The sequence below is a fragment of the Euphorbia lathyris genome, chromosome 9 (assembly GCF_963576675.1).
Source record: "Euphorbia lathyris chromosome 9, ddEupLath1.1, whole genome shotgun sequence".
NCBI lineage: Eukaryota > Viridiplantae > Streptophyta > Magnoliopsida > Malpighiales > Euphorbiaceae > Euphorbia > Euphorbia lathyris.
In genome coordinates, this window is record NC_088918.1 from 19,627,751 (window position 1) to 19,647,849 (window position 20,099).

The 20,099-nt window shown below is 41.0% G+C and overlaps 1 non-coding gene and 1 pseudogene across 1 annotated transcript; both read left to right on the forward strand.

The window, feature by feature from the left end:
* LOC136207279 (uncharacterized protein At1g26090, chloroplastic-like) overlaps positions 1 to 20,099 on the forward strand; it is a 53,183-nt pseudogene that overhangs the window by 28,573 nt on the left and 4,511 nt on the right.
* Positions 10,062 to 10,170, forward strand: LOC136207783 (small nucleolar RNA R71). Its single transcript, XR_010676910.1, has one exon. It is a non-coding gene; the product is annotated as a small nucleolar RNA R71 (small nucleolar RNA).

Consider the following 20,099-nt stretch of genomic DNA (forward strand, 5'->3'; position numbering starts at 1 on the left):
GATGGCTTGAGCTAATTCCCTTTGTGGGATTTCTATGTTTTCCTTTATGCCTGGGAGAACATCTCGGGATTACTCTTGCATCTCATGGTTTATTTGAGCCAATTGGTTGCTCAAGTCCTTGCAAACCTCCTCATTGATTGTAAGTCGTGCTGATATCTCTTTCAAAAGGGACAACACCTCATCTTGTGAGCCATTGGGTTGCGGGGGAACTTGGCTTGCTTGTTTGTAAGGAAACGTTCCCAATTCGTTTTACCTGTGCTCATTAACAAACCTATTTGGAGGCCTCAACATGTTAGGATTCCCGTAGGACAGATTTGAGTGTTGAGGTCTCCTCCAATTATTATCATAAAAGCTATAAGAATTGGGGTTAGAATTGTACCTTTGGTGATTACCCACAAAACTTACACTTTCATTGGTGTTGAGGCTCAGTTTCGCCATCAAGATATCCATTTTCTTATTTAACTCGCCCATGGAGGAATTAGGAGCCTCATTCTCCAGGGCATGAATGTATCGTCTTGATGGGATAGTAAACTTTTGAGCTTGCCACTCGACTCTTTCTTGCCAATTCATTGATCAGAGAACGCTGAGAAAAAGTGAAGTTCTAGCACAAAAGTTGATAAGTAACAGTATACAGATATGAACAAGTATAGAAGAGTATAAAGAAATCATATATCAACAAGTATAAACGATATAAACAAAGATATTCACAATGAATGCCTAAACTAGCAAGTCGACCTTTGGTTCGATATTGCAGAAGAAATAAATCCCCGGCAACGGCGCCAAAAACTTGATGCGGTTTCTGCGAAACCTCACTAAGGGATAAGTGTACCTCGTCGTTATCAAGTAATAAATTTCTGGTTTAAGTCCAGGTTATCGTCCACAGGCTTTATTTCTGCAAGTACCGAGCTACTCGATCTCGGATGTTATCTAGGCTTAGGGGGTTTTGAGTTGGTTTGTTTAAATTAATCTACTCTTAGGTTGAATTATAATAATCCTAGCTAAGTTATCTAATTCTAACTAAGTTATCTAATTCTAGCTAAGTTATTCTACGCCTAACTAAGTTACTCTACCCCTAATTGATCTTTCATTAATGAAACTATTCGAAGGAACATGGTATGAACGATAATAATAAAGATAGATTATCAAGTCTATTGAATAAAAACCTAATCTGAGTCACTTGTATTCAAGGCGATTAACCCTACTTACCCTCCTGAGGTTCCTAGAGCGTGATTCCCTAAGGCCGAAACTAGGTCTAAGGCTCAGTAAATTGGCGCTTAATCAACTAAGAGGTCGTCAATCTCCTAGGCTCTGACTAGGTCAGATTCAGCTCGCAATATGTGCCTACTAGATTTTGGGGCTTTTGAATGAGTTAAACCAATTGAATAAAGCGTAAGACAGAGATGAAACAAATAATCATAGAACAAAACAAGAGCTAAATTATTATTAAAGGCGAAGATAATTGTCACAAGATACAATAAGTCAAGTTCGGCAACTGTATCAAAGAGTTCAAATAAGGAAAGATAAAAGGAGATACAAAAATCCCTTTCAGGGAACCTGTTTACTCTGCAGCCGACGACTTAATCTTAAGGACGGACCTTGATAATTCCTCGAGGAAAAGCTTTGAAGGAGCTTCAATGGAGTTTGGAGAAGATGGAGGAGATGGAGAGGAATTACAAGGGGAAAGCTAAAATAATTTACAAAAACGAAAGATATCTAATTTACATTGGAAAAATCCTATTTATAGACGCGGCTCGGGCCCTTTTTTTGACGTAATTCGTGTCCTTATTGATGTAGGAAGTCGTGGGGTCCATCGTGGCTTCGTGTGGGCGGAATTACTCTTTTTGACCAATTCCCGCAGGTCTGCTCGCCGAGTAGGGCGAGCTGCTCGGCGAGCAGGCCCCTGGGTGCCTGCTCGGCGAGCAGGCACAGCGCCTGGGTAGTGCCTGGGCGGTGCCTGGGCAATGCCTGGGCTGCTCGCCGAGCAGCGCCCGGGCTGCGTGCTGATGCGCAATTCGCCGAGCGGCTGCCGGGGGTCCCCGAGACACGATTTTTGCCTGAAATTGATCATGTTTTAACCTGCACGCGCACATAAACTCCAAACAACATTAGTCCAAGGGCTAAATTGACCCGCCAATCGCTTATTTGAGCAAACGCTTCGTTTGGTGCGACTTTTGACGGATCAATTAGCTTCAAAAGATAACGGAATTATAATATGCATGCCATTTTGGCTGTATTTGCCTAAATTGATCATAAAACGAGCCTAAACAACGAAAAGTAAATAAAACGTTTCCAATTTCTAACTAACTCACACAAAAGCATTTAAATGCGAGAATTGCTCGCTTATTAACTAAATAACGCTAAAACCCGTCCTAAAACCGTACCCAAAGATAGGGGTTTTTGACCCCTATTACCAATCTAGGCAATTACGGCCAAAATAGCACGTATAGTATAAATCCGTTATCTTTTGAAGCTAATTGGTCCGTCAAAAGTCGCACCAAACGAAGCGTTTGCTCAAAATAAGCGATTGGCGGATCAATTTAGCCTTTGGACTAATGTTATCTGGAGTTTCTGTACGTGTGCAGGTATAAGTTCGGACGAAAAAGGCATCAACGGCAGTCGGCAAGCACGCGGGGGCATACCGGGCAAAAATGCTCGACGAGCGGGCCTCCGTATGCCATGCCTTCTCGCCGAGCAGGCCCGTGGAGGCCTGCTCGGCTGAGCAGACCGCCTGCTTGGGCGAGCAGGATGCCAGGCGCCTGCTCGCCGAGCAGGGCGCTGCTCGTCGTGAGTAGCCCTGCTCGCCCAGCAACTCACCCTGCTCGGCGAGCAGACCTGCGGGAATTGGTCAAAAAGACCAATTCCGCCCCCACGATGCCACGACGGACCCCACGACTTCCTACCTGCATAAGGACACGAAAATAGGTCAAAAAGAGGGTAGAGCCACGCCTATAAATAGAGTTTTTCCAATGTAAATTAGCATCTTTCGTTTTTGTAAATTATCTTAGCTTTCCCCTTGTAATTCCTCTCCATCTTCTTCGACCTCCATTGAAGCTCCTTCAAAGCTTTTTCTCGAGGAATTATCAAGGTCCGTCCTTAAGATTAAGTCGCCGGCTGTAGAGTAAACAGGGTCCCTGAAAGGGATTTTTGTATCTTCTTTTATCTTTCCTTGTTTGTACTCTTTGATACAGTTGCCGAACTTAACTTATTGTATCTTGTGACATTTATCTTCGCCTTTAATAATAATTTAGCTCATGTTTTGTTCTATGATTATTTGTCTAATCTCTGTCTTACGCTTTATTCAATTGGTTTAACTCATTCAAAAGCCCCAAAATCTAGTAGGCACATATTGCGAGCTGAATCTGACCTAGTCAGAGCCTAGGAGATTGACGACCTCTTAGTTGATTAAGCGCCAATTTACTGAGCCTTAGACCTAGTTTCAGCCTTAGGGAATCACGCGCTAGGAACTTCAGGAGGGTAAGTAGGGTTAATCGCCTTGAATACAAGTGACTCAGATTAGGTTTTTATTCAATAGACCTAATAATCTATCTTCATTATTATCGTTCATACCATGTTCCTTCGGATAATTGCATTAGTGAAAGATCAATTAGGAGTAGTTTAACTTAATTAGGGGTAGAGTAACTTAATTAGGCATAGAATAACTTAGTTAGAATCAGATAACTTAGCTAGGATTAGTATAATTCAACCTAGGAGTAGATTAACTTAAACAAACAACCTCAAAACCCCCTAAGCCTAGATAACACCTGAAACCGAGTAGCTCGATACTTGCAGAAATAAATCCTGTGGATGATAACCTGGACTTAACCAGAAATTTATTAATTGATAACGACGGGGTACACTTATCCCTAAGATCGGCCTCGCTCCACAACCGCGCGAGGCCGCGTCAAGTTTTTGGCGCCGTTGCTGGGGATTTATTTCTTCTGCAATATCGAACCAAAGGTCGATTTGTTAGTTTAGGCATTCCTTGTTATTATCCTTTGTTTATAATCGTTTATACTTGTTTATATATAATCGTTTATACTTTTCTATACTTGTTCATATCTGTATACTGTTACTTATCAACTTTTGTGCTAGAACTTCACTTTTTCTCAGCATTCTCTGATCAATGAATTGGCAAGAAAAAGTCGAGTGGCAAGCTCAAAAGTTTACTATCCCATCAAGACAATACATTCATGCCCTGGAGAATGAGGCTCCCAATCCCTCCATGGTCGACTTAAATGAGAAAATGGATATCTTGATAGCGAAACTGAGCCTCAACACCAATGAAAGTGTAAGTTTTATGGGTAATCACCAAAGGTATAATTCTAACCCCAATTCTTACAACTTTTATGGTAGTGATTGGAGGAGACCTCAACACTCAAATCTGTCCTATGGGAACCCTAACATGCTGAGGCCTCCAAATAGGTTTGTTAATGAGCACAGGGAAAATGAATTGGGAATGTTCCCTTACGAACAAGCAAGCCAAGTTCCTCCACAACCCTCTAGCTCACGAGATGAGGTGCTGTCCCTTTTGAAAGGAATGACAGCTCGACTTACAATCAATGAGGAGGTTTGCAAGGACTTGAGCAACCAATTGGCTCAAATAAACCATGAGATGCAAGAGCAATCCCGAGATGCTCTGTCAGGCATAAAGGAAAACATAGAAATCCCACAAAGGGAATCAGCTCAAGCCATCTCCTTGAGGAATGACAAAAAGGTAGAACCAAGTCCACTATCACATGCATCACTCGAGGTAAGTGAAGAACCGGAAGCGGTAAGCAACCCCGGTTCAAAATCTGAAATTCTAAATCATGTGGTAGAGATAAAAGATCAAATCAAAACTTGTGTATCTCAATTACCTTTTCCTCAAAAATTAGAAAAGTTTAGGTTTGTTTCATGCTCAGAAGTTTTCATTCTCTTCGACCTACCAAGAGAATCCAAAAGGGAGCAAACCAAACTTTTTCATAATATATTTAAATTCGGCCTCCTACTTTCATTAAACTTATTTGAGGCTCTTAATCCGTTTTGTAGGTACGGGTTATTTGTTAAGGAGTTCGAATTCCTAACGCGAGTAGAAGCATACACCTAGGCGGGAATTCTATGTCAAGCTCACCGACTATAACGTAGCGCTTCTTGGGAGGCTACCCAAGTTTTAATAAAACTTTGCAGGTTTATTTTATTTAGATTATACATTGATCTTTTAGTTTAGTCTTTTTAGTTTTCTTTTACGTTTTTTTAATGTGTTCGTTTAAAAAAAAATAAATAAATAAAATAAATAAATAAATAATAATAAATAAATAAATAAATATTTTTTTTAGTTGTTTAGTTTTATTTTATTTTTATTTTATTTTTTATTTTTATTTTTTTTAAGTGTTCAGGTTTAAAATAAAATAAAAAAAAATAATAAAAAAATATTTGGCCCCAGGAGGCCCATCTCGTCGAGCTGGGCACTCTAGCTCGGGCGAGCTGGGCACTACCGCCCAGCTCGCCGCTGGGCACTGCGCCCAGCACGCCGCTGGGCACTGCGCTTAGCCTGCGGCTGGGCACTGCGCCTAGCCCGTCGCTGGGCCGCGATAAGCAAACTGTTCGGGATTTTTAAATCCCGAACGGAGCTGAAAAATAATAATAATAAATAAATAAATAAATAAATAAAAAATAAAAAATTTCGCGTTGTTTTATTTTAATTTGTTTTATTTTGTTATAATCCCAAGAATTGTACACTCTATCCGAAGTTAAGGTTTCGTTATTTGTCCTTGAGGGCTGAAAATTGGCACCGAAAATCATCAAATTTTTGGCGATTGCGATAAAATCAGTAAGTTGTCTTCTCCACCCTAACTTTTTGCACTTGTACTTTATGGTTTGTGATGCAATGTTGGAACTTATTGCATATTTTTAGTGTGAGGAGGAGGGGTAGACAAACTTACAAAAATTGTATAAATTTTTTTAAATTTTTGTTGCATCGTGTCTAGTTTAGTTTAGCGTTTTTGGGTTTTGTTTATGTTTTTGCATGTTTAGGACCTAAAACCGTGAACCTCCTTCGAATCTAAACTTCGTTATTTGTCATTGAGGGCTGAGAACCGAATCTAAGATTGCATGACAACTAGTTTAGGTGTAGGACACAACCCTTGTATCTGTAAAACCATGAGCTAAAGTTTGCATTTAGACCCTACTTTTGAAGAAATGCTAAAATCATTACTTAGGTAGATAACTTAAGAATTGAAGGCATGTGATGTTGAACTTGAGTTTGGGGAAAACTAGTAAACACAAAATTGAAACCCAAAGAATTGTGAGTTGAATTTGAGCCTAAGAACGAACATCAAAAAGCTCTTTTTCTTGACATTTTTGTGTGAATGCTTTGACTTGTGGAAAGATTACAGATTTTGCACCTAATACTGTGTTGAACCTACATGCAATGATTTGAGATGATAAACGATGAATCAGCCTCATTAGAATTAACCCTTTTCTTTACCTTATTTTCTCTTTTTCATCCACTCTAGGAAGCCCCTTTGAGCCTATGTTTTTGTAGTTTATAGATTTTTCTTTCGTTCTAACCTATTTTTGCAAACCACAACTTGGTTTGCTACTTAACCCAAATTTTTTGCAAAGCTCAAATTGAGCCTTTGTTTTCTTCTAGCGCTTTATCTTTATTTATGGCATCAAAGTAGCAAGCCAAAAGGCTAAGAAGTGAATGAGCATTACTATCCAAAAGGAAAAGAAAAACAGAAAAAGAAAAGAAAAGAAAAGAGACGAACAAAAAGGGGAGAACTCCATTCCCCAGTTCTTAAAATCAAAACGTCTCAAAGAAAAAAAAAGAGAAGAAAAAGAAAAAGATTTTATGAATAAAAAGCTCAGTCACTTCATATTTGCTAAAGCCATTTGAACTTTGTTTTTCTAGTGCTAGAACTATTAACCCTTGTTGTACCTTTAACCCTCTAACCACATTACAACCCCAATTCGAGGTTGTTTTTTATATCATCAGAGTCATATAGCATAGTAGAGGAACTCGGATGAACGTGCAAAATCAACGTAATCCTAAGCAAGAACATAAGCCGAGAGTAAACACTTTAGCCACCAAAATTGTGTGAAATGAGTGAACTACCTATGGTGAGGTGTTTTACTTAGCGATCCCCTCAAGCTCGTTTAATTGAACATGTGTCCTTTTGCTTAAAACTATGACCTATGATAATTGAAATGCGGATTTTGGATATCGTGTCTCTACTTTGTATTTCCGAATGCATGTAATTATAGATGCTCGAAATTGTGTCAAGCACCTAGTCAAACCGGGAGGTTTTCTAGCTTGTTTGTGATTGCGGGTTTAGTTTTTTAGTTTACTTGGGGACAAGTAAAGTTTTAAGTGTGAGGAGGTTTGATAGGGGTCAAAAACCCCTATCTTTGGGTACGGTTTTAGGACGGGTTTTAGCATTATTTAGTTAATAAGCGAGCATTTCTCGCATTTAAATGCTTTTGTGTGAGTTAGTTAGGAATTGGAAACGTTTTATTTATTTTTCATTGTTTAGGCTCGTTTTATGAACAATCTAGGCAATTACGGCCAAAATAGCACGTATAGTATAAATCCGTTATCTTTTGAAGCTAATTGGTCCGTCAAAAGTCGCACCAAACGAAGCGTTTGCTCAAAATAATCGATTGGCGGATCAATTTAGCCTTTGGACTAATGTTATCTGGAGTTTCTGTACGTGCGCATGTATAAGTTCGGACGAAAAAGGCATCGACGGCAGTCGGCAAGCATGCGGGGGCATACCGGGCAAAAATGCTCGACGAGCGGGCCTCCGTAGGCCATGCCTGCTCGCCGAGCAGGCCGCCAGGCGCCTGCTCGCCGAGCAGGGCGCTGCTCGTCGCGAGTAGCCCTGCTCGCCGAGCAGCTTGCCCTGCTCGGCGAGCAGACCTGCGGGAATTGGTCAAAAAGACCAATTCCGCCCCCACGATGCCACGACGGACCCCACGACTTCCTACCTACATAAGGACACGAAAATAGGTCAAAAAGAGGGCCGAGCCACGCCTATAAATAGAGTTTTTCCAATGTAAATTAGCATCTTTCGTTTTTGTAAATTATCTTAGCTTTCCCCTTGTAATTCCTCTCCATCTCCTCCATCTTCTTCAACCTCCATTGAAGCTCCTTTAAAGCTTTTTCTTGAGGAATTATCAAGGTCCGTCCTTAAGATTAAGTCGCCGACTGCAGAGTAAACAGGTTCCCTGAAAGGGATTTTTGTATCTTCTTTTATCTTTCCTTGTTTGTACTCTTTGATACAGTTGCCGAACTTAACTTATTGTATCTTGTGACATTTATCTTCGCCTTTAATAATAATTTAGCTCTTGTTTTGTTCTATGATTATTTGTCTAATCTCTGTCTTCGCTTTATTCAATTGGTTTAACTCATTCAAAAGCCCTAAAATCTAGTAGGCACATATTACGAGCTGAATCTGACCTAGTCAGAGCCTAGGAGATTGACGACCTCTTAGTTGATTAAGCGCCAATTTACTGAGCCTTAGACCTAGTTTTGGCCTTAGGGAATCACGCGCTAGGAACTTCAGGAAGGTAAGTAGGGTTAATCGCCTTGAATACAAGTGACTCAGATTAGGTTTTTATTCAATAGACCTAATAATCTATCTTCATTATTATCATTCATACCATGTTCCTTCGGATAATTGCATTAGTGAAAGATCAATTAGGAGTAGTTTAACTTAATTAAGGGTAGAGTAACTTAATTAGGCATAGAATAACTTAGTTAGAATCAGATAACTTAGCTAGGATTAGTATAATTCAACCTAGGAGTAGATTAACTTAAACAAACAACCTCAAAACCCCCTAAGCCTAGATAACACCTGAAACCGAGTATCTCGATACTTGCAGAAATAAATCATGTGGACGATAACCTGGACTTAACCAGAAATTTATTACTTGATAACGACGGGGTACACTTATCCCTAAGATCGGCCTCGCTCCACAACCGCACGAGGTTGTGTCAGATAGCCGAACATCCTTCCGTTAATTTCACTGTTTCATTATCCTCCAATTTTCTCTTTTTGGAAAGTATATCTTTTAAAAATTTAGCATACATGGGCATATTTTCCAAGGCTTCCGCAAACGGAATATTTATATGTAATTTCTTGAAAATGTCGAGAAATTTGGAGAATTGCTTTTCTTGTTTCTCCTTGTTCAACCTTTGGGGAAATGGAATTTTTGTTTTGTAAGGTTGAACAAGTGGATCCGCAAAAAGCTTAGGAGGAGATGAATCTTGAGGTTGAGAAGTACTTACCTCATCCGTGGTATCTTTTACCTGTTTTCTTGGAGCCGATTGTAACTCTTTGTTGTTTCTCAATGTGATGGCTTTCACATGCTCCCTTGGGTTTGTTTCCGAGTTGCTTGGAAGGGATCCCATAGGACGTTCGGATATGGCTTTTGCTAATTGGCTTATGCTCGTTTCAAGCCCTTTTGTAAACGTCTCTTGATTTCTCTTCCACTCCTCCATACCTGCAAGACGAGATTCCATTTTTGCAAGAATTGTTACAATAGCCGAAGCTTCATCACCAACATTTCTCTTTTCATTAGGATTAAATCCGGGTGGAGGTCTTTGCGGATTTTGCACATTTTGATTATTAGTCCATGAGAAATTAGGGTGATTTCTCCAACCATTATTGTATGTGTTGGAATAAGGATTAGATTGCTTAAAATTACCCACAAAGTTTGCACTAGCGATATCCCTAAGGAATGAGTTTGCCGCTTGACAATCCTCACTCTTATGTCCATTTAAACCACATAAATCACACAAATTATTTTGGTTCAAATTAGCCATTAATAGATCCAATTTTTTATTTAACTCATCAATGCCGGATCTTGATGACGAATCAACCAAATATGTTCCCGCTCTTGTTTCGAGGTTTTTCTCCGCTTGCCAATGAGAGCACCTTTTCGCCAATTCTTGGATTAAATCATAAGCCTCCGTTTGGGTCTTCTTAAGGATGTTTCCACCTGCGGCAGAATCAATTGTGGCACAGTTAGTGGAAGATAAACCATTATAGAAAATACTAACCTGTTGCCACTTCTCAAATCCATGATGTGGGCATTTCTTCAATAGTCGACGGAATCGCCCCCACGCATCATATAATGTCTCTCTCTCTCGGTTTGGCGAAAAGAACTTATCTCGTTTTTGTGCATCGCCGTTTTAGATGGAGGGAAGTACTTAGCTAAGAATTTCTTAACTAACTCATCCCATGTTCCAATGGATCCGGCCTCGAGAGAATCCAACCAGTCAGCTGCATCATCCCTTAAAGAAAAAGAAAACAATTTTAGTTTAATAGCTTCTGGTGGTACCCCATTTTGCTTAAGCATAGAACAATGTTTAACAAATTTATTTAAATGGGAGTTTGGATCTTCTCTCGGATCTCCGCCAAATTGACCGGAGTTTTGTATAAGTTGGATCATTGCCGGCTTGATCTCGAAGTTGTTTGCTCCAATGGTAGGTTCCACGATACTTGAATTCATGTCCAAACGGTTTGGAGTGAGTAGATCCATGATGGAACGTTCCTCTTGTGCCATGTTTGCTCTTTGATTAGCCAAGTTCCTGTGGAAAGTACGCTCAATTTCAGGATCGGGCAATAATAAAGGCCAACTTAAACTTCTTGTGTTCATAAAACAACAAAAAAAGGAAAATAAAACGTCTAAATTAATAGAAGCTCGACTAGATTAATATTATAATTCTACTATCCCCGGCAACGGCGCCAAAAATTTGATGCGCGTTTTACGTATACGTGCATGTGAAGGCAAGTGTACCTTAGTCGTGTATCAAGTAATAAAGTGAAAGTAGAGTATCGTTCCCACGAGGATGGTGATTATAAGTACTAATCTCTTTGCTTACTATCTATTATTTAAACAACCGAAATGTAGAGTTTGTTGGACAACCAAACTAAGAATTAAGCAAGAAATGAAATAAAAATTACAAAAATTAAGTGAGAGATTACTTATAATAAAAGAAACTAAAGCTTTTAGCTTCACTTAACCTCTTTGCTTGGTAATAACACTTAACCCCTTTTAAGTTTGTTATCCTTCTTAAGATGGCGATTTTTCTTATTAACTATTAGTTCTCGAGATTGGTTCTAAACTCTTGACTAATTACTTTCCCTTGGTCCGGCTCAAGTAATTAATCAAGAGAAGCATTAAGTCTTCTTAGTTCCAAACCTTCGATTTATTACTTTCCCTTGGTCCGGCTCAAGTAATAAATCTAAGATTTGTAATAAGATTTAATCTAAACCTTTTTAACCTACTTTACCTTGGTCCGGCTAAAGTGATTATTTAAGATTCAAGAAAAACCGCTCAAGTAATTAGTTCTAAACTTTCGATTAATTACTTTCCCTTGGTCCGGCTCAAGTAATTAATCCAAAGAAGCATTAAGTTTTCTTAGTTCCAAACCCTCGATTTATTACTTTCCCTTGGTCCGGCTCAAGTAATAAATCTAAGATTTGTAATAAGATTCATGAAAAACCTTGGAAAACCAATAAGCCACACTAAATGGTCATTAGGTCCAACTTATGAATTTTGATTAATCAATTCAATCACGATCAATATAAACGATTAATTATACCCAAGTAGAGAGTTGGCCCATCTCCTACAAGCATTAAGAATCATAAGTTAGTTCTTAAAAAGGATAAAGATAACTTAAATAGGTTAAACATAATTACCATATAATTAAGGTTAAGATCCGCTTTTATCCTTAGTTAAGGGAGTTTTAGCCCATGATTAGATTAAAACACACCTTAGTAAGATAGATAATGGAGTTCATAGTAATAAAAGAGATTAAAGTTTAGAAGAAACCGTAATGACGATTGTCGAATGAACTTCTTCGATAACTTAAAACTTACTTTTATTGAATGAACTCTTGTACAAACAACAACTTGAGCACAATAACAACAATTATAATAACACAAACAACTGTTTTTTGAATAGAAAAATCAGCAAAGTAACATTATAGAGGGAGAAGTTAAGCCTAAGCTTGGCGTGTCTTCAAATGGCACCCAAGGTCTCATTTTATAGTAAAATGGCACACAAAATTCCAAAGACCAAGTCATCCTTATGGCCTCCCACTCCTTATCATCTGAATTTAGCATTTAAGAGAGCATGGGGGAAGATTTTAATAATTTAGGAGTTGAATTGTCAAAAGAATCTTAGGCTTCAACATATTCATCAACTTTGGATAATTTTCTGGGCCTGATGCACTTCGAATTTGGAGATGATTATTGTTAGACATTTGTTCATCTTTCTCTTAGCTTTCCAACGCATTTTGAATCGCCTCAATCCGAGTCCGTATGAGGGAGATAAGTTGAAAATACGAAAATATGTCAAATCTGTCCTAGTGTGAACAATTGGACTTTATTTTACAGCACCTATCCACGACGAAGTGCACGCTGGGTGTCACTAAAACTCCTTTTTCTGGTCCCTTTTACTCCCGAGTTGCCACCTTAAGCCCCGACTTGGTTATTTGTGCCGAAAACCTTGTGAAAGTGCCTAGAAAATACACAAATTGGCTTAGATACATAAAATGAAGAAAATATACAAAAACCATTATTAAAATTTATTAAAATGGTACAAAATAACTAGTAATTAAATACTAAAAATGCTATAAATTACGATGATAACACCACGTCGCTGACAACATATCGATAGTTCAAAAAAAATGTCACGGCATCGGTTCTCCCGAGACTCGAATTAACCATTCGTCACATGTCTCCTACACGTCCTACTTACGCCTCAAGACATACCCACAGATTTCACCACGCTATACACAATGCCCAGGTGATTCCAAATTACGTTGTTTTATTATCCGTGCCCTTCATCTCGTAAGTTGTCATCATGACCCTCGTACTTTAAGACATGCCACGTATGTCGGCGTTCCGCGCACCTATACTCTAAAGTTACGTGGTTGTAAGGTCGGAACCTTAGGGTCGAGTGAACTGTTTCACACGAATCTCACTCACCTGTCGTCATTCGCATCTGGGGGATGTAGTCTATACATAGCACCTCCGTATTTCAGAGTTGTGGACAATGCCTTGAGCTCCAAAACGAACCCTTAACTCGTGTGTTGTCCACACCTCCCATTTGTACCTTTAGGTGTGTCATGGGGTCGTCATGGTGCCCCCTCATATTTACATCATCCCACTGTCCGGACCCCAGGCTCACGTGGACCTTCGGACGCACGTTTCATACGAAGTCATCGCGTCACATCCGCACTTTGACTGGCGCCTTATATGTCACCTCGTCACATCTAATAAATCCATGCGTCATTGCACTAACCTCTTAGCTAGTAGGTCATCCTCATGCCCGATTGGTACTCTTGGCCGTACCTTGTACATCGACACGTCATTGTACTAAGGTAACCCGCGCATCCTTGGCCTTCTTGAGACACCCTGTCGCATCTTCAAAAATGGGCAAATCGATATGAGACATACCAAGTGTGTCATCATATATCGTAACACGTCAGTATTCCAAACATGTGACACTAGTCCTTCGAACACGTATCAGCTTTCGGTGCATATCCCGTATGTCACCGCTTGCGCTTTAGTCATACGTTGGGCCTTGTCAAAATGTGCCCCACATGTCGCCTTGTCATTGGCAATATTTGTAGTCCACGAATATGTCATTAGGCTATCCAATTCTAGACCGACCTTTGACGCACGTTCCGTGTGTCATCCCTCGCACCTTACTCACATATCAAAGACTGAGTCGTTTATACCATCCAGTCAGGGTTAAGCTTGTGGCACACACCCCCATACGCGGTTTGGTATGTCCTGTTCGCAGGTCAAATGTCGAGTCATTCATGTCATTGAGTTCAAGTCGAATCTGGGGAAAGTTCATATATGTCATCATGTGCATCTTGCTTACATCTCCAATATCGAGTCATTTGTATCGTCAAGTTCGAGTCAAACTTTTGACACATACCTGTTGTATAGGGTGATTAAGGTCGTCGAGTCCAAGTCATACCATTAGGCACGCCCCCTATGGCCCGTCTCGAGCATCCCGCTTACACCTTGACACACTAAGTCGTTCATATCATGAGGCTCCTGTCAAACTTTCGACGTATGCCCCGTAAGTCGTCACTCATGTCTTGAGTACGCCTCAAACGGCGGTTTGTTTATATTGTCGAATCCTCGACACGCTCCCCCTACATCGTTGCTACCATTGTCCATGCGCCCCAAACTCCGAATTGCCTTATTTATGAGTCTGAGACATATGCCCTATGTGTCGCTATTTAGGTCTCGCTCGTATCGGTAGTATCGAATTATTCGTACCGCGTCTAAGTCCAACATTTGGCACTTGCCTCGAAAGTCTTGGTTTGCGCCTTCGTTGCCCCTCAAATTGTTCATAGTGATAGGTTCCAGTCTACCCTGTGTGTCGTTGCTGGTATCTCAAATATCGATGATGGACCAAATACGTCATACATATCCACGTAAGATCTTTAGGGATTCTCATAAAACATATCGTCGTCGGGTTTGCGCTATGAAACAAATTGACCATTGACACATACCAGGTAAGTCGTCGTTTCCGTCTCGTTGGTACCTCGATCAGATTAGGACACCTCTCATTCCACCAGACGCACCGATGTCCGCAAATTCATCGAGGTATTTATGTCTCTAGCTTGAGTTAATCCTTAGACTGCACCCTGCGTGTCGGTATCGTGTGTAGCTGACACCTCCAATGTTGTTAGGAGGTACCTCTTGAGTCATTTTTGTGCTTCATCTATGCCCAAATTTGGTCAGATAATACGTGTGTCGTATGTGTACCCTATTCGTGTCTCATACCTAGCATGTTGGGTTTCCCCCACGACGGTCGAAAGCCCAAAATTAGGCCATCATATCGCTCGTATAAGTCAATCGTGGGGGCACATCAAGTTGGGACTCCCATCATGCCTTTTGGCTACCTCTAAGGCATACCATGTACGTCATCGTATTTCCTGAACGCACCACGTTTCAAACCACTATGCCAAGATACTAGTGAGCCAAGTAGGAGTTAATAATTGGCACATACCTCGTACGTTGACGTATGCATCCTATTCGTACCTCGAGTGTCGGGAATTCCGTGTTCGTTATCCCGTCAGATAATACCCATCATTGTAATAGTTGCTTTCCGAGAAAAGCTGACAATTGGCGCACATCACGTATGTCACTCGCGTCTTCCTTATGCCTTAACCTGTTTGAGGCACACCCCGTGTGTTACCATTTTCTGCATAGCATGCCAAGGTTCCGTTGGTACGTCTACGTATTTGTATCTTGGGTTTAAACTAACCATTGACCCACGCCCCATATGTGGTGGTCTCGTCCCGCTTGCTTCTAGTTTAGGACACACCCTCTATGTCGGTTTGTTTCAGGAAACTTGTGTTTCCTAGAAAGGCGGTTCCCTGCTATCAGTATCGTTACGAGGTAAACTATGGACACATGCCCCGCACATCTCCATCATGGTCTGTTTAGGTCTCGGACATACCATGAGCGTCACATCAGCCCGTGTAACGCCCCGTATCTTCGAAGTACGTCATTACAACCGATGATGGAAATCCCTAACATACACCTCATACATAGTCGCTTATGTTGTTTTTTTTAGATCGTGAGTCATGTCGATGTACCAAGTATGTCATTCCCCCCACTCTTGTCGCTACCCCTCGAATGTATCTACACGTCACGGATATCATCGGGGTACACTCTCATCTACCTAGCGTCCTAGGGAATTTTACTCATCAGGAGGGTCGTCTCAATCTCATAAGTCTCATTCGTGTCGAGCGTCATTTAACATTATACAGCTTGTGAAGCATTACGAGGTAAACTCATAGGGTTCATACTAATGTGTGCATAACAGTTGAAATGGTTTGAGGCATTCGCACTTCCAAACAGGTAAGTTAGCACAGACGACCGAAGTGCTACCGACGACTCTGGTAAAAAAGAAAAAGAAAAAAAGAAGGGGTTTAGCTCCAGTCAAATCGTGTTTATGTTGTAAGAAATAAAGCGCAGACCACGAATCATGCATAAATCATACATCCATCTATATGAGGCACAAGTAGATAGCATTAGCATTCGCATCGCACGTGCATTGCATCATCAAAATTCATAATGCCTAAAAAGCTCCACTCACCTATCCTTTCTCTTTCCTTGTTAGAAACCCAACTCATGGCCCAGTCCAGCAATTCAAACCACAATCTTGAGAGCCGTGTGCAAGGGGCTTTAGCCAAATACATCTTTTCTGATGAGTTCAAACGTGCTCTTAATTATCCGGAGAATACTAAGCATGAGGGGGTTGAAAATTCCCAAGAGATGATAGGAGATTTCAATCTCAGAGCAGAAATCAAGCGAGTTCTTCCCGATATCCTTGCTTTAGATGAATTTAAGATAGAGCTGAAAAGGTTGGTCAGGGAGGTCCTGAGCGAGTCACTGGTTGCGGAGATCCCGAAAGTTGTTGTGGAGAAACCTATGTTCCAGCTCGCATCACAAGTTAATCCACAAACATTCACTCCACCAAGGGTAGTCTCACACCATATTTCACGAACACAACAAGATCCACACCATCGGGGACATGAGATTACCAGGGTTGTTCGCCCTCCGTCGCCCACTCAGTATAGAAGTGAGGGAAGGGAATTCTCCACTTTCACTCAACCCTTGTTTGAAGTGTTGGAGGGTCTACGAATGCATGACATACTTCACCCTCTACCAGCCACGGGAGGTCAAACCACTGAATTAGTCAAACGCAGGGGCTGCTGCCACTTCCACCAAAAATATGGTCACGAAACAAGCACTTGCATGAGGTTGAAGCATGAAATCCAAGATCTCATCGAAGCTGGAAAGATAAGTGATCCAGATCCTTCTCAACAGATGAAGCCTTCGACTTGTTCCTTGAATGGCGAAGTCTACAATGGATCAGGATAATCTAAAGAAGAAGTTCTCGAGATTGAGGACACTTACGAAGTGGGAGAATCTGAAGCTTCTTGAAGTAGCATGAGAGAGAGGAGTGCACTTGTAGTCTTTATCCTTGTCTTTTATTTTATCTTCTATTCCACAAGATGTTATTAACCTCCTTTTGAATTCAATGAAATTTCGTTTCCGCAAATTTATCCTAAACATACGTACTTACATTTGATCTACTCAATTGAGATATTCCCGCTTCTATCATGGCACAGACGTAAGCTCTAGAATATACTTATTTCTCAGTACTTGACCACTGAAAGGAGAAAATTTAGAGAGTAAAAAAAAGCAAAATAAATCATGAGAAGCGATTCCCTGACTCTACGATGATAAGTCGGGTGTAGACCCATCAAACGAAGGGTTCTCACCGGCTTTTGCCAGAAAGAAGATTGAGCGACAATCAACAAAGTCCAAAAGAGAGAAAAAGAAAAGAAAATATGGAGCAAGCAACAAGCCCTCAGAACCATGCTAGCACTAAGGCATCGACAAAAATTCCTCCCCCCAAAGGGGACTCATGCACCATTCAGAACAAGACGGGGGCAACTAACCTATCAACGATAAAGGACCCTGTTCCAGGATCAATGAAAAGGTTCAGATCTATGATGACACAAAGTAAAAAGAAAAAAAGAAAAAAGGGCAATGCTGAAAAGGCTCAGGGGCAAAGTCAAACCAATCAGAAGTAAGAGAAAATTATCAAGTAGACGTAACTAGCTGAGGGGCGTCAAGGGGACAAGAGTGGTTGACATTGCCCAGCAAATGGGTGATCAAATGTATGAGAAAAGCTCACTTTAACGAAGAAAGATCAAATGCGTAGGCGAATGAAGCCGAAGGCGGCGACAAAGTTTAGAACTTTAATCAATCTCGAGGGAACCGAGGAATCCTTCTCATGAAAAAAAAGAAAGAAAATCCCGATAGGTTGAAAATCCGCAAAGGACGACCTATGCAACAATGAGGGACACCCCCAATAAGTGAAAACCCCACGGGGCGCTTATTTGAAAATTCCGGGGACAAAAGGAGAGAGTGAAAATAACTGAAATGTGAAAACCCGAAAGGGCATACTTCGGTGACAGTGGTTAATAAACTGAGCAGTAAACAATTCAATGTATATTTGCCAAGTGCTTTATTTAAGCTAGACGGTTGCATTTGCAATGAAAACACCCGCATCAATAGACACCCCATCTCAACTAAAATCGCCTCGACACCCATGAACCGATCCAAAATCTATATAAAAAAACAACAAAAAAGACTATTCTTCTCTCTCATGCTCCATAAAGTTTTGTTCCTCTGCTCCTCTGTTGTCCTCTCAAGAGTCAAACTTCGACCGAAGCAACTACTCCCGAATGGCAGTATCCCTAGCTTGAGCGCACGTGAAATTTCACCTCGAGTTGGCAGGGGCATGCACTCGCATCAACTTCTAACCCACACCAAGACGGTAACTTCAATCGCGGGCACGACCATACAATCAGATCACCATCCATCTCACTTCGGAAGCTTCTCCATTAACGAAGGCATCAGGCATGAACTCATCATCAAATGCTCAGCATAGAAGTGGCCCGTGGATGTAAACCCCCTGCGCTATCATTCACAATCAACAAAGAAAAAAAAAAGAAAAATTGAACAAAAAGGTTGGATTGAAAACCTCAAAAGAGGCGATCCAAGCAAAAGGAGATATAGAGAAAATTGGTGAGATTTAGAAAAGATGAATTGAAACCCCCTAGGGGCAGTTCATGCAAAAGGAGAGATAGAGAATATCGGAGAGATCCCGTTGAGTTGAAAACCCGAAAGGGGCGGCTCAGGCAAAAATTAGGGAAAAAATGAATACATCTAACTCTGGTTAAAAGCGAGAGCCCTTTTGACACAAGCTCATCAAGACCAAATCCTCATCCTTACAACCCTTAGTTTCAAACTTAACCTCGCCCTCATCCTCGCACTCCTTGGGGACGGCCTGAAACATCATTTCTCGATCTGAAGCTACAAAAATCCTCCAAGCCTATGAAAAGGGAATCCATTCGAGCATCTCATCCACATGTACATAGTTTGCATTCTCATATGTCCATACATCCGCATAAAGCAAAACGCATAGGCCACACTTACATACATTCAAACATTCTTCGTCCTTACAACCCTTAGTTTCAAACTTATCATTGCCCTCATCCTTGCACACCTAGAGGATGGCCTGAAGCATCATTTCTCAATCTGAAGCTACCGAAATCCTCTAGCCTATGAAAAAGGGAATCCATTCAACCATCTCATCCACACATACATAGTTTGCATACCCACGTGTCCATACATCCATATAAAGCAAAACGCATAGGCCACATGTATGCACATTCAAACACACGCACGGTCACCTGCACACACACACACATAAGTATTTACACGCATCCATAGACTAGGCTACATTCACCTATCTATATGCATCACTATACACATGCGGTCGATTTAGAGACTAGGGTCGCTAGAAAGAGCCATTTTACCTGCGGTCGATTTAGAGACCAGGGTTGCTATTGAGCCATTTTGCATGCGGTCGATTTAGAGAACGGGGTTGCTTTTGAGCCATTTTACCCACGGTCGTTAAACAGGGTTGCTATTGAGCCATTTTGCCTGCGGTCGATTTAGAGACCAGGGTTGCTTTTGAGCCATTTTACCCGCGGTCGGAGACCATGGTTGCTTTTGAGCCATTTTACCCACGGTCGTAGACCAGGCTTGCTTTTGTTCCATTTTACCCGCGATCGTGGACCAGGGTTGCTTTTGAGCCATTTTACCCGCAGTCGTAGACCAGGGTCGCTTTTGAGCCATTTTACCAGTGGTCGTGGACCAGGGTTGCTTTTGAGCCATTTTTACCCGTAATCGATTTAGAGACTAGGGTCGCTAGAAAGAGCTTTTTACCCGCAATCAATTTAGGCTAGGGTCCTTAAGAAGAACATCCGCCAGCAGTCGATTCGAAGGCAAGGACGGAGAGGGTCGAAGACGACGCTGGAGCGCGCAGCGCAGAGGTCAGGTATTCTTCCTCCTACTCTTTACGTGTCTTTTACTTTAATATATTTACATTGCATGTGTTGCGTTAGCAAAAAACGTTTTCAAAATACACACATCACTGTCAAAATAGGAAAGTAGGGGCAACTGTAGACACCGAGTCGGAGGACCTGT